The sequence below is a fragment of the Procambarus clarkii genome, chromosome 43, assembly GCF_040958095.1.
Source record: "Procambarus clarkii isolate CNS0578487 chromosome 43, FALCON_Pclarkii_2.0, whole genome shotgun sequence".
Taxonomy (NCBI): Eukaryota; Metazoa; Arthropoda; class Malacostraca; order Decapoda; family Cambaridae; genus Procambarus; species Procambarus clarkii.
In genome coordinates, this window is record NC_091192.1 from 18665854 (window position 1) to 18678353 (window position 12500).

The 12500-nt window shown below is 45.5% G+C and overlaps 2 protein-coding genes across 3 annotated transcripts in view; one reads left to right on the forward strand and one right to left on the reverse strand.

Annotated features, from left to right (window-relative positions):
* Positions 1-12500, reverse strand: part of LOC138349721 (glutamate synthase [NADPH] small chain-like) — a 43918-nt gene that overhangs the window by 30575 nt on the left and 843 nt on the right. The window lies entirely within an intron of this gene.
* LOC123755771 (uncharacterized) overlaps positions 6528-12500 on the forward strand; it is a gene marked incomplete at its 3' end in the record, with an annotated part of 249077 nt that continues 243104 nt past the window's right edge. The window contains 1 exon segment of one of the 2 annotated variants that reach the window (XM_069300074.1): positions 6528-6780. 2 annotated transcript variants of the gene reach the window in all.

Genomic DNA, 12500 nt, shown 5'->3' on the forward strand with positions numbered 1-12500 from the left:
CACATGTCACTCATATTGTACAGCCCGTCTTTCTGTTTGATAGTACTGAGAGGAAGGATGAGGACCATGGTACATATACCGACTTATAACGCAATTATAAAGTAGTGTAAAGTTTGTCCCTATTGGATTGGGACAAACCAGAAAACGATTTTCTACTTATGTTGCAAAGACAACATAAACTAACCTAACCTTCCTAGGCTTAATTGATGATATGAGACCTAATATAGTACATGTGTGCTATAATAGGCCTAGGGATATTTAAGTGTTTTTTAGTCACTTTTTTGGACTTTCAAGTGAATAGTACAAAATTCTACTATCTAATTGCTTAGTACGTTGATATTTGTACTATGTGCACATAGTTACAAAATATGTTATCTAAACAGGAGGATGGGTTGGAGTTTTGATAGGGAGGTTATTGCTATATTTGGTAACCCGTCCTGCTGAAGTGATAGTGTTTGTAGTAACTGTTTGGTGGAAGGTACCAATATGTAGTGACGGACCACCAGTACACCGCTTTTTGTACTATTAATTTTATAGTCCAGAACAAATAGCATTAAACCCAAACTTAAATATTCCAAGGCCTAATTTAGCACATATATGTACTGTATTAGGACTAATATAACGCGTATTAGGCCTATGCTTGCTAGGAGAGGTGAGGTCTTATATTTATGTTGCGGTTTAAGAAGTTCCGGATTCTCCAGGTACAATACTACAAGTCAACTTTCTGGCGGTCCATCACTACATACTGCTGCTTTACACCAAATAGTTACTAAATTTAATCTTTTTAAATTTTGCCCCAAGGGGCGAGTTTATTGGGCAGCGCCACTCAAACTGTGAGTGGACATAATGCCATAGCAGCATGTACAACACTCCCCAATAGGAAGAAAACCCGCTGGGTTGTCCATCCTGTCACTTGTACCCAGACACAGCTGGGACTTGCTTAACTGTCTCAAGTGAACAGCTCCTCAAACAAAAAGATTAACATTCGTCAACCCTTACAATTGTACTGTATCTTGCGGGTGCAAAATGGTGGGGAATCTTTTAAGAATAGTATCAATATTTGACAAATAGTGGTTTTCCTAATCCAAACAACGTGGGGTTTATTCTTCTATACATATTTCTTAAGACTCGGATGTTCACACACTTAGGTGAAGGTGTCCGTCACTCTCGCTACAGATTCTACAACCCCTCTGCTCAACTGTTGTTTCCATTTTGAATCTCCATGAATATTTGTATCCAAGACGAATTCTCGCTATTACTGATTCTCTCCCGCGTCCACCTCCTCTTCGGCCATAATGATTGGGATTGCCAGCTGCAACCACATTGTACCATCGTACAGATTCACTAGTTTGTTCTCTCCTGCTTTCCTCAGTAACCTTGTCGAGGTGATATTGCCTGATGATGCCTCTAGTTTATAGAGGAGTCTTGGGTATGAAGTATTCAATCCTTCAGCAGCCAGCACATCTTTTCGTTCACCTTCAGATTCCAACATGAGAGGGGATCCACAGACATTTGACGATTCTTCCCTGATTGGTTATTATTCTCGACGCTCTCTACTCAGTACACTGTGTGAGGTGTCTGGGAATCCACTACTCCACCTGTTTAACAAATCATTCCTAAGTGGAGTGTTGCCCACGCAATGGAAACACGCTATAATTGTTCCCATACCGAAGCCCAATGATCCTGGCAATTACAGACCTATCAGTCTCATGTCATACACATGCAAGATGCTTGAAAGGATCATCCTAAACCGACTGTTGCACAAAATATGCAGGCTAGGGGAGGGGGGGGGGTCAATGGATTTGTTAAAGGACGGAGCACAGCAAATTGTATAGTTGGCTAATGACACATCTAAGTATTCTGTATTTGTTGACATCAAAGGAGCCTTCGACAAACACAGGGGATTGCTGGACGAGCTTGCATGCATGGGTGTCAAGGGGAGACTCATGAAATGGATTGAAGACTTATCTCACAGGGAGGAAAGCCAAGGTCTGATTCAACGGAACAGTCTCCAGAACAATGAGTATGGAACTCGGGACCCCCAAAGGAGGGGTCTTAAGTCCCACTGTTTAATATACTTATGAACGCCATTGCAACTATTGAATTTCCGGAAGGAACGCAACAAGTGAGATATGCAGATAATGTCCTAATACAAGCTACCACCTTGGGAAAAAATTAAACAGTCCATTGAACTCCTTGGAAGGAAATGTGTTGAGCTCGGTTTCACTCTCCACAAACAAGACAAAAGCATACTATCATCACAAGCGGGGAGAAAAGGAAGAACTACAAATTAATGGTGTAACACTTGAATGGGTTGACCACTATCGGTACCTTGGCGTCACTGTCGGCTCTAACAAGGGGAAGAAAGAGGAGCTCAACCAACTCATAGGAACATGCAAAAGTCGACTCAGGGCACTGAAAGCTATGACCTGGAATGGACATGGAGCCTCTATTGCCGTGCATAAAATGATGTACACAGCCTATGTGCGCTCCGTCATAGACTATGCAGCACCAGTTTTGTGCACTTATTCCCAAAACTATATGAAAAAACTTGAAAGCATTCAAAATGAAGTCATGACATTCATTCTTCGAGAATCAAGAACTGCCAAAACAAATAGTTACTTTCATTGTAGGAGGATGGGCTGATATTTGATATATAATAATACGGGTGTCGGGGGACACGCAGCCAGCTTATACATACAATACATCTTATGCTTATATCGAGGTTCCCCCAGGGTCAAACTACTGGAACCCTTCCTCCAGGATGCAACTCCCACAAGAAGTTAACTCCTGGGTACCTATTGACTGCTAGGTGGACAGGGTCAATAGGTGATTAGAAACACGCCCAACCATTTTCATCCCGTCCGGGATTCGAACGCGCAATTATCGATTGTGAGTCGAGAACGAACCCAAGTGGACTACCGAGACCATTTATAAGATATATAAGGCGCGAACGGTCTGGTTCAACACGTTATACAAAATTATATATGTAAACTACCTTTTATTCTCTTCCCCGAGACTATGGGTACCTACAATTCACCGGAGGTGGTACCCCTATATATACAAATATTATATTGATGAAAAAGAGTATGTTTTGTGTTGTTTTACTGTGGAAAGGCGAACAATTGTGATATTAGTAGACAAATAAGTGGGAAGGGAGGAGGTGGGGATAATGGAGTGTGAGGGATGAAAATTATGGATGGGGATCAGCTGTAGTGATGATGAATGGATAGACCATTTGTTTTGCGGGGAGTGTGGTTGTGAAGATGTTGGAGAGGTGCAGGTTAAGGATAAGTTTTAGAAGTCCAGTCTCCGTGGTGTAGTGGTAAGAAACTCGCCTGGCGTTCCGCGAGCGCTCTGTCATGGGTTCGTATCCTGGCCGGGGAGGATTTACTGGGCGCAAATCCTTAACTGTAGCCTCTGTTTAACTCAACAGTAAAATGTGTACTTGGTTGTAACAACGATTCTTCGCGGCGGGGATCGTATTCCAGGGACCTGCCTGAAACGCTACGCGTACTAGTGGCTGTACAGGAATGTAACAACTCTTGTATATATCTCAAAGAAAAAAAAGTGTTGGATGAGATGGAGACTTTGGATGGGTATAAAGGGATTTGGGTGAGTGTTGGTGGATGGGGACAAGGGATGGAATGATGGTATAGATGGGAGGGTTTTATGAAGGGTAGTTCGGAGTTAGGAATGGATTGGGTTAGGTAAGGATGGGTAGTGTTGATGGGTTAGTAGCGGGTTGTGGTCTAGAAGTAAGTTGGAGTATGGGTTAATGGAAGGTAATGGTGCAAGATCATCATCAATGAAATGGCAACGAAAAAATCCAACATGATACCACAAGAAATGAGGCACAAGTATCTCGAGGAAATTTATAAAGAAGTCGGAGATGAACTAGATCAAATCTACACTGACGGGTCATCTAATCCTGTCAATGGCAGGGCTGGTGCAGCATACACGGTAATCAAGGATAATACTTTCCAACGCAGAAATGAAGAAAAAGCACGTATTGAGAACTATGCCTCTTCAACGCAAGCAGAGCTAACTGCCATTGTTATGGCGTTAAGGTTTCTTGAACGGAACACTAATGGTGCAGTGATTTGCACCGATTCAAAAGCAGCACTGCAAAGCCTAAGTAAAAATCGGGCAGAAAATCTTGCAATAGTCGCTGACATTAAGAGAGCTGTGAGAGTACTTACCAATCAGGGAAGAGTCATCAAGTTTCTGTGGATCCCCTCCCATGTTGGAATATGTGGAAATGAACGAGCAGATGTGCTGGCTGCTGAAGGCGCTGAAGGAGACCATATTGAATACTTCATACCCAAGACTCTACTACAAATTAGAGGTATTGTCAGGCAACATCACCGTGACAAGGTAACTGAGGAAAGGAGGATAGAAGCACAAACTAGTGAATCTATACGATGGTACAACATGGTTGCAGCTGGCAATCCCAATCGTTATGGTCGAAGAGGAGGAGGACGAGGGAGGGAATCAGTAATAGCGAGAATCCGTCTTGGATACAAATATCCATGGAGATATGGAATGGAAACAACAGTTGATCAGCGAAGTTGCAGAATCTGTGGTGAGAGTGACGGACACCGCCTTGACCACTATCTACGTGAATGTGAACACCTGAGAGATATCAGAAATATGTGTAGAATAATAAACCCCACATTGTTTGAGTTAGGAAAACACTATTTGTCAAATATTGATGCTGTTCTTAAAAGATTTCCCCATTTTGCACCCGCAAGATAACGTAAGCTTTTAAGGGTTGATAGATGTTAATCTTCTTGTTTGAGGAGTTGTTCACTTGAGACAGTTAAGCAAGTCCCAGCTGTGTCTGGGTACAAGTGACAGGATGAACAACCCAGCGGGTTTTCTTCCTATTGGGGAGTGTTGTACATTCTGCTATGGCGGTGTGTCCACTCACAAGATGAGTGGCGCTGCCCAATAATTTCGCCCCTCGGGGCAAAATTTAAAAATTTAAATGGTGCGGGGTTGTGGGAGGCTGGCCTTGAGTGGGTTGGGTTAAGGGTGAGGGTTGGGTAGCGTTGAGTGCTTACCTAATAGTGTCTACGGGGCGTAAGGTCTAGCTCTACATGCCCCGCCTACTATAGCCCTGTTGTATCCGTTGCATTATAACTTAACAACTTTGGTATTCAAATTCTTTGTGGAATCTGGCCTTATACGTGTGGATGGAGGTGGCTTACACAACTACTTCTTTCAGTGCATTCTTCTTGATGCCTACCCGTACAGGGCACGGGTATTAACATAAATTTCTTCGGCTCATTTGCGTTTCTAGCTTTCACCTGTGTCCTCTTGTTCTACGTTCTGTCAATTTGAAGAGGCTATCCTTTTCAGCCTTATCTGTTCCATTCATTATTATCTATTCCATTCATTATCCTGTATGTTAAAGATCATATTCCCTCTGTTTCCTTCTATCCTCTAGGGGTTGAGATTTAGCTTCACTAGCCTATTCTTGTAGCTTAGCCGTCTCAGGTCTAACCAATCTTTTTGCAAACCTTTGTACAGTTTAAAGTTTGGTTTTATGCTTCACAAGATGCAGATTCCATGCTAGTGATGCATGTTCCAATATTGGTTTAACTAATGTTGTATAGATTTCCTTGAAGGAGTCCTGATTTAAGTTTATAAACGATGTTATCCTGTTTATGTGTGCAGCTGGTGTTAGTGATGGAACTATCTCCACTTCCAAATCTTTCTTTCCGAGTCCTGTAGCTTCCTTTCCGTTATGATGTAGATGCTGATCTGATCTCTCTCCCTTTCCCATCGTCATTACCCTACACTTTTTGTGACTGAATTCCAGCAACCAGCTGTTCTGACCACTCCTAGAGTTTGTCAAGGTCTTCCTGTAACTTCCTGCAGTCCTAAGTTGTTTATATTTATCAGCTTTGTGCATCATCTGTAAACATTGACATGCACAAGCTCACTCCCTCGGGTAGGTCTTTCACACAAACTAGGAACAGCAGCAGTCCCAGGATCCCAGGACAGATCATTGTGGGACCTCACTTGTTACATTCCTCCAGCTTGAAACGCCCTCTTTGACTGTGACTGGTTCCTTTCCTCCAGGAAAGGAACCTTACACTCCCTTACCCAGTTCAGCATCTTCCCAGTTATCCCAGACTGCCTCTCCATCATATACACCATGCAGTCTCTAATGGGGAACAGTGACAAATGGTTGTGACAATCTATAGGAACATACTGTCTACGCAGACTTCGTTTTCCCCGTCTTATTTTAGTAACGACTGTCATAGACCTCGATGATTCGGATGGGGTGGGCGGGGGGTTGGCAGAGGGAGGGTAGTGGTGCGGGGTTGTGGAAGGCTGGCCTTGAGTGGGTTGATGTAAGGGTGGTGGTTGGATAGCATTTACTGAGGTGGACAGACTTGGGGGGGGAAATGGGGGTGTTTGGGATTGAGGGAGGGGTGGCGGGGGGCGGCGTGGAGGGGGAGAGGGGTGCGCGCGCCTCACCGGTAAGAGCAGGGCGGAGGACGAGCCTTCAGCCTTCAGTACACGCGCGAGTGTCATAGAAGAAGTACGTCTCTGCAGCCGCTCCTCTCCCGTGAATGAACTCTTGAACACTACACCCATAATCCTAACCACTGAAATCTGTTTTGATGAGATTTTGTAATCAGTAAAGTAGGTCGCTGTTGAGGAAGGCAAATATTAGCTGCAATATACAAGAGGAAACTGTTAGTGGTGAATAAGGTTGCTTTCGTGGCCGGCTCCACACCAGCAAGACTCGCCAACATCCGCAAGGTACGTTCACTCTCCAAGTTAATAACACATATTGTATAATATTGAATGTTTTACATTAGAATTATAGCGATGATATCTGTGATGGTGATAAGTGTGGGGAGTTTCCACTACCTGTGAGCATAGAGCGGCCGCCTCCACACACCGGCCGGCCCCTTTACCAAGGTCGCCTCACCAACACTGTTAGGCCTATTGCAAAGCCCCTATTATATATAATCACACGTTTAATTTGAGCCTATAAATGTATTAAAGGACCGTGACTAGAAAGTGGATACTAGAGTGGCAGTTAAGGCGTAGTTTATGGCAAATTAGTCTTTTTTAAGGATACCTATATATAGTGTACATGAGCGGCATGCTCATGACATGAGCCCGGGACGAAGGTTCCAGAAGCACATAATGGGCTCGGGGCTCGAGGCTCGAGGCTCGGGCAGTGAAGCCAAAGTTGGTTTAGTGAAGGAAGTTTATAGTGAGGTGTGTGTGTGTGTGTGTGTGTGGCGGCTCGTGTGGTGTTGACACCACACGCCGCCGGCCGCCACACCCTTCCCCACACTCTTAACACATTATTAGAAACAAATAGGTAGTTTCTTTCACCCTGATGATCCTGTTCACCTAGCAGAATGTGTGTTGGAAAATATATAGAGTAGACATAATAGAGGAAAATAGATTGGTTTAACGACGGGGTCCAAGAGCTAATAGCTCGATTGTGCAGACACATAGTAAATACACTGTGATACACACATTGTCCAAAGTTGGAGGCCAGATGCTTGGGGCTAGCCCACCAAACTTTGCAGAGAAAATGGTCAGAGGTACAGGACGACCATAGGCTGGTCATAGTTGGCATAATTTAAATACTTCTTAAAAATATGATCCTGTAACTATCTCCCCATGCAATTTAAATGAAGTCTGAAATGAAATCGCGGGTGTGGTTTCCATAGAGTTTACACTTTGATTTGCTCAAAAAGTTAACTGAATTCATTAATGTTAAAAATAGTGAGTAGGGAAGATGGTTATAATGTTGAAGATAATATATACAGTGGAGAAAGCTGTAAGAGTGGGGGGGATGATGATGATGAGAGGAGAGACAGGACAAGAGGTGAAGAGGATGGGAAGAGGGACGTAGAGGTGCAGATAGACCTGGGCAATGCCTGATCCCCCCCCCCCTCCCCTCAGTATAGATATAAATGGAAATGTTTGTATTTGAGGTTGGAGGCGAGACGGAGAAGAGGGGGAAGAGAAAATAGAAAAATAGCTGAAGGGGAAGGGGTGAGAATATGGGGTGGGGATGATTGGGGCAGTTTGGGGGTGAGAAAGGATGACTGTGAGAAATGATGGGTGAGAGGGGAAACATGGGGGGGGGGGGTATGGAAAGAGACGGACTATCCGGGCATCAGAGTATCATCCAATAATATATATACTATGAGAGAATGGTTTCTCTAAGACTGGAGGCGTTAGCCTCTTTCAACCTTGCAGGGGAAATAGTCTGTGGTACAGGGCGAACACAGGCTGGTCGGGGTAGGTCTTAGATAAATGTCTTATGAAATATAATTTAGAGACCATCAGGCGATTTTCTTGAAGTTGAGTGAAATGTTTGGTGGAGTTTCCTCCTAGTTTTTAGTGATCGTTATAGTATATTTTCTGAGACCCATACAATTGTTTCAGTGCTTCTTAATAATACATTTTCTGAGGAGGAGGGGGAAGAGACGAAAGGGGGGGGGGTGTCAAGGGGAAAATGGGCTGAATACTGATGAGGGAAGAGAGACCCGAGTGCAGCCGGGTACCCATTCTTTATATAAATGTAAATATGAGGTTGGAGTGGAGAGGGAAACAGCAGAGATATGGGGGAAATATAGGAGGGAATGGGGAGGAAGAGGTTGGCGAGGGGGAGAGATGAAGGGGGGAGGGTCATGGGGGACATGGGGTTCAGAGGGGAGGGGAAAGGGTGGAAAGAAAAGTTTCAGCCGAGGTATCAGTGTTATATATATAAATGGAAATGTCTGTTTGAGGTTCGAAGGTAAAGGGAGGGGAAAGGGCAGGGAGATGAGAGGGGCAAAGAGGAGGGGACGGTAAAAGGGAGGAGACGAGGAGAGGGGGGGGGGGGCGGGAAGATAGGGGTGGGGGTGTACACTGGTCGTGACCGGTAGCCGGCCTTGTCCCCCAGCTAGTCTGCAGCGGCGGCCTCACACGGTATTCACTCGAGATGCTGCGTCATCTCCCTCTGTGCTCCTTGAAGTACTTGTTGCGAGTCTATAATGATATCTGGGTGTCGTCCTTGGGCCCTGGTGACTGGCTCGAGGAAGATATTCTTCCCAGTAGGATACCTGGTCCTCGAGGGTCTTCCCCCAAAGGATTTTCGTACCATTGTCCTGACCAGTATTTGTAAATTCTTTGAGCGTATGATTAATATGCATCTGGTCTCGCGTGGTTCCTGGAATATCATGTTTTTGCAAGGGTTGCACCACGACGGATGTTTTTGTGGATTTGATCTACATTCGTGCTGCTTTTGAGAATTCCTCCATTGTGGTAGTTATTTTTTGATATGGAGAAAGTTCATGCACCGCCTGAAGATACACTATTTTAACCCATCTGCATTTCTGTGGCCTTGATGGTAATCTCCCGCTTTTCGTGCAAGGCGTCCTTCCTCTCGTCGCTCGTTTCAAGTGAGGGTTGGTGCTGCTTTCTTGACCTCTTGTCAACAAGTATGACGGTGTCCCCCAAGGTAGTGTTCTCAACACTACTCTACTTCAGGTTGCCCTGAATGGCCTCCCTCCCGTTTCCCCTGGCATTTTCTCAGCCCTTTATGTTGATCTTTGCTATCTGGATGACGGCTCCATCTTGCCTCCAATGTCAGCTCCAACTCATGGATAGTTTCGTCTTGGGCCACCAATCATGGCTTGAAGTCCTGCACATCCAAGACTTGTGCTGTGACTTACTAAGAGGCATGTCGTCCCTCGTCCACATTGTCACATGGTAATTACCTTCTGTTAGTCTTAGAGTTGATCTCTGACACCTGTTTGTCCTGGTCACCACATGTAGCTCAGCTCAGAGTTCACTGCTCTAAAGCCCTTACTTTACTTCTGGTCTTGCCCCATACTTCCTGGAGAGGCTAATAGCCACACATTCCTCTATTTGCACTTCTCTCTTGTTCTCATTAAACTCAATTATGGCCGTCTTGCCTATTCCTTGTCCATAATCTGGATCCTTCGTCTTGATGCTCCGCACCATGGTGGGTTGAGCCTCAGCTCTGGTACCTTTAGTTGATCCCTCGTCCAGAGCTTGCATGTTGCAGCCGGCGTCCTGTCTTGACAGGAGCGTCGTGGTCGTTACTTCACTACCTCGTGGGCTCCCTTCACCATCCCTGCTCGTGCTGCTCTTTGGCCATTGCTCCTCCAGAGATCCCTGCTCCCTCTTCTTGCCTTCCTTTTCCTTCTAGGGTGGCGCGTTTGCAAGATTTTCTCTAGGCAACGTCTCCTCGTGCTGTTTCTCCCTTGCTCCCACTTGTGAAATTGTGCAGGACCCTGACCCCATGTGAGGACTTGTACTCCCCCATACTGTCTTGAAAAGTCATTTCCTTGAACATTTTTCATCTCAGACCTCTTTGCTCAGACCTCAGACCTGGGGGCCTCGTAGCCTGGTGGATAGCGCGCAGGACTCGTAATTCTGTGGCGCGGGTTCGATTCCCGCACGAGGCAGAAACAAATGGGCAAAGTTTCTTTCACCCTAAATGCCCCTTTTACCTAGCAGTAAATAGGTACCTGGGAGTTAGTCAGCTGTCACGGGCTGCTTCCTGGGGGTGGAGGCCTGGTCGAGGACCGGGCCGCGGGGACACTAGAAAAAGCCCGAAATCATCTCAAGATAACCTCAAGAAGACCTCTTTGCTCAGACCTCTTTCCTCACTGCTGAGTCTAAGTCTGCCGACTGTGTTGGCTATTCCTTTGTTTTCCCCAATTGGACTTGTATGTGCTGCCTGCACACACCCCCCCCCCCCCCCCCCCGTCTCCGGAGACTAGCATCTTCACTGCAGAATTGTATGCTATTTTTGTATTCTCTCGTCCACTGGTTTCTCTACATTACCGTTCTTTTGTCACTGTGGTTGGTTCTCGCAGTGGCCTCATGGCTCTGGATTTTCTTTAACCCTTTGCCTCACATGGTAGTCGAAATCCAATACAGGCTGGTAATTATCTCTGGCATATAAGACAGTCGCATTTTGCTGGGTTCCCAGCATATTAGTTCTTTAGAGTGAACTTGCAGACCCCCCCCCCTGATAAGGAGGCCATTCATGCTTGCACCATTTCTCTGAAAGAGATTATCTATTCAGATTTCTTCTTAGTCATTCATGCTGCAATCAGTGACCGTTGGCAGGGTCGTTGGGGGTGGCACTACAAGTAACTGCTGCTCTTAGAAGTGACCTCTCTCCTTGACCTTCCTCCACCACCCCAGGCACCCCAAGGCTCCTGACAGCTGAGTGGACAGTGCTCGGGGTTCGTAGACCTAAGGCTTCGGGTTCCATCCTAGGTGGAGGCAGAAACAAATGGGGCTGTTTCTTTCACCCTGATGCCCCTGTTCACCTAACAGTAAATAGGTGCCTGGGAGTTAGTTGCTACGGGCTGCTTCCTGGGAGTGTGTAACAAAAAGGAGGCCTGGTCGAGGACAGGGCCGCGGTGACGCTTAGCCCTGAAATCATAACCCTAATATGTGGTAGGAGATACCTTTGGCCAGGTTGTCAATCAGTCGTCCCCGCCTGACTGACGGTAAGTAAGTGGAACATCATCCTGGTCCCCCTTTGTCCGCGGTGCGTTGTCCCACTTGGTCACGCATCGCCTTGTCCATTGCTCCGATTTTCGAAATGTTAGCGTCTTGCTTTCCTGTTATCCCCTAGTCATTACTCTTATTGGAATTCTTGGTGAATAGGATACCTTTGCTATCATTTGCTTCGTGTCTTGTTCTTATTGAGTGACATTTTGTGCCTTTCAGTTATCTTGCGACATAGCTTGCGCTACACAGCCTTCCTGGCTTGGTGCCGCCTTTAATAATTACTTCAGGCGCATTGTGATCCTGTAGACCCAAACTTTAAATTGACTTGAGTCGTAATTTAAGGGTTAGTGGGGCTGACAAAGTTCACATGGCTCCTCTGACAGGGGGGGAAGTGAATAAAAGCTCGTATATATAATCCTTACTGATGTAATGTAATGACAGGGGACGGGATTACCCTGTCAAGAGGACAAGGTAATCTAGTCCTGTAATCTCGTCGGTCAGTCACATTATGGGTGCGCAGCCTGTCCTCTCCACTTGTCACAACAACTGCACTAAACTACCACAACCTAACAAAAAACTGGACAAGCCACCAATTTTGCCAACTGCTATTATTTATATAGTACATCATATTTTGGCCGTTGGGTATTAATGTATGGAAATGCGATGCAGTGTTCTAGAGGACAGGTTGCCTTGTGGCTCAACACGGACACAATTATATCCCAGCCTGTCATTATGTGTAGTGCCAGCCCCACCAGTCCCCTCTCACATGAAATTACTTGGGGGGGGGGAGGGTTCAAACCGTCCAGTTATTTATTACGTCGCATTTTTAACGGAATCGACCAGTCGGCTAAAAAATGTAACATATTAGTAAAAATTCAAGCAGCGCAATATTGAAGTTGTCTATACGTCTGGCTCAATGGGTTAGGTTGGTTAGTTTTGGATTCATACGATCCTGGCTAGGCAGTACGCAG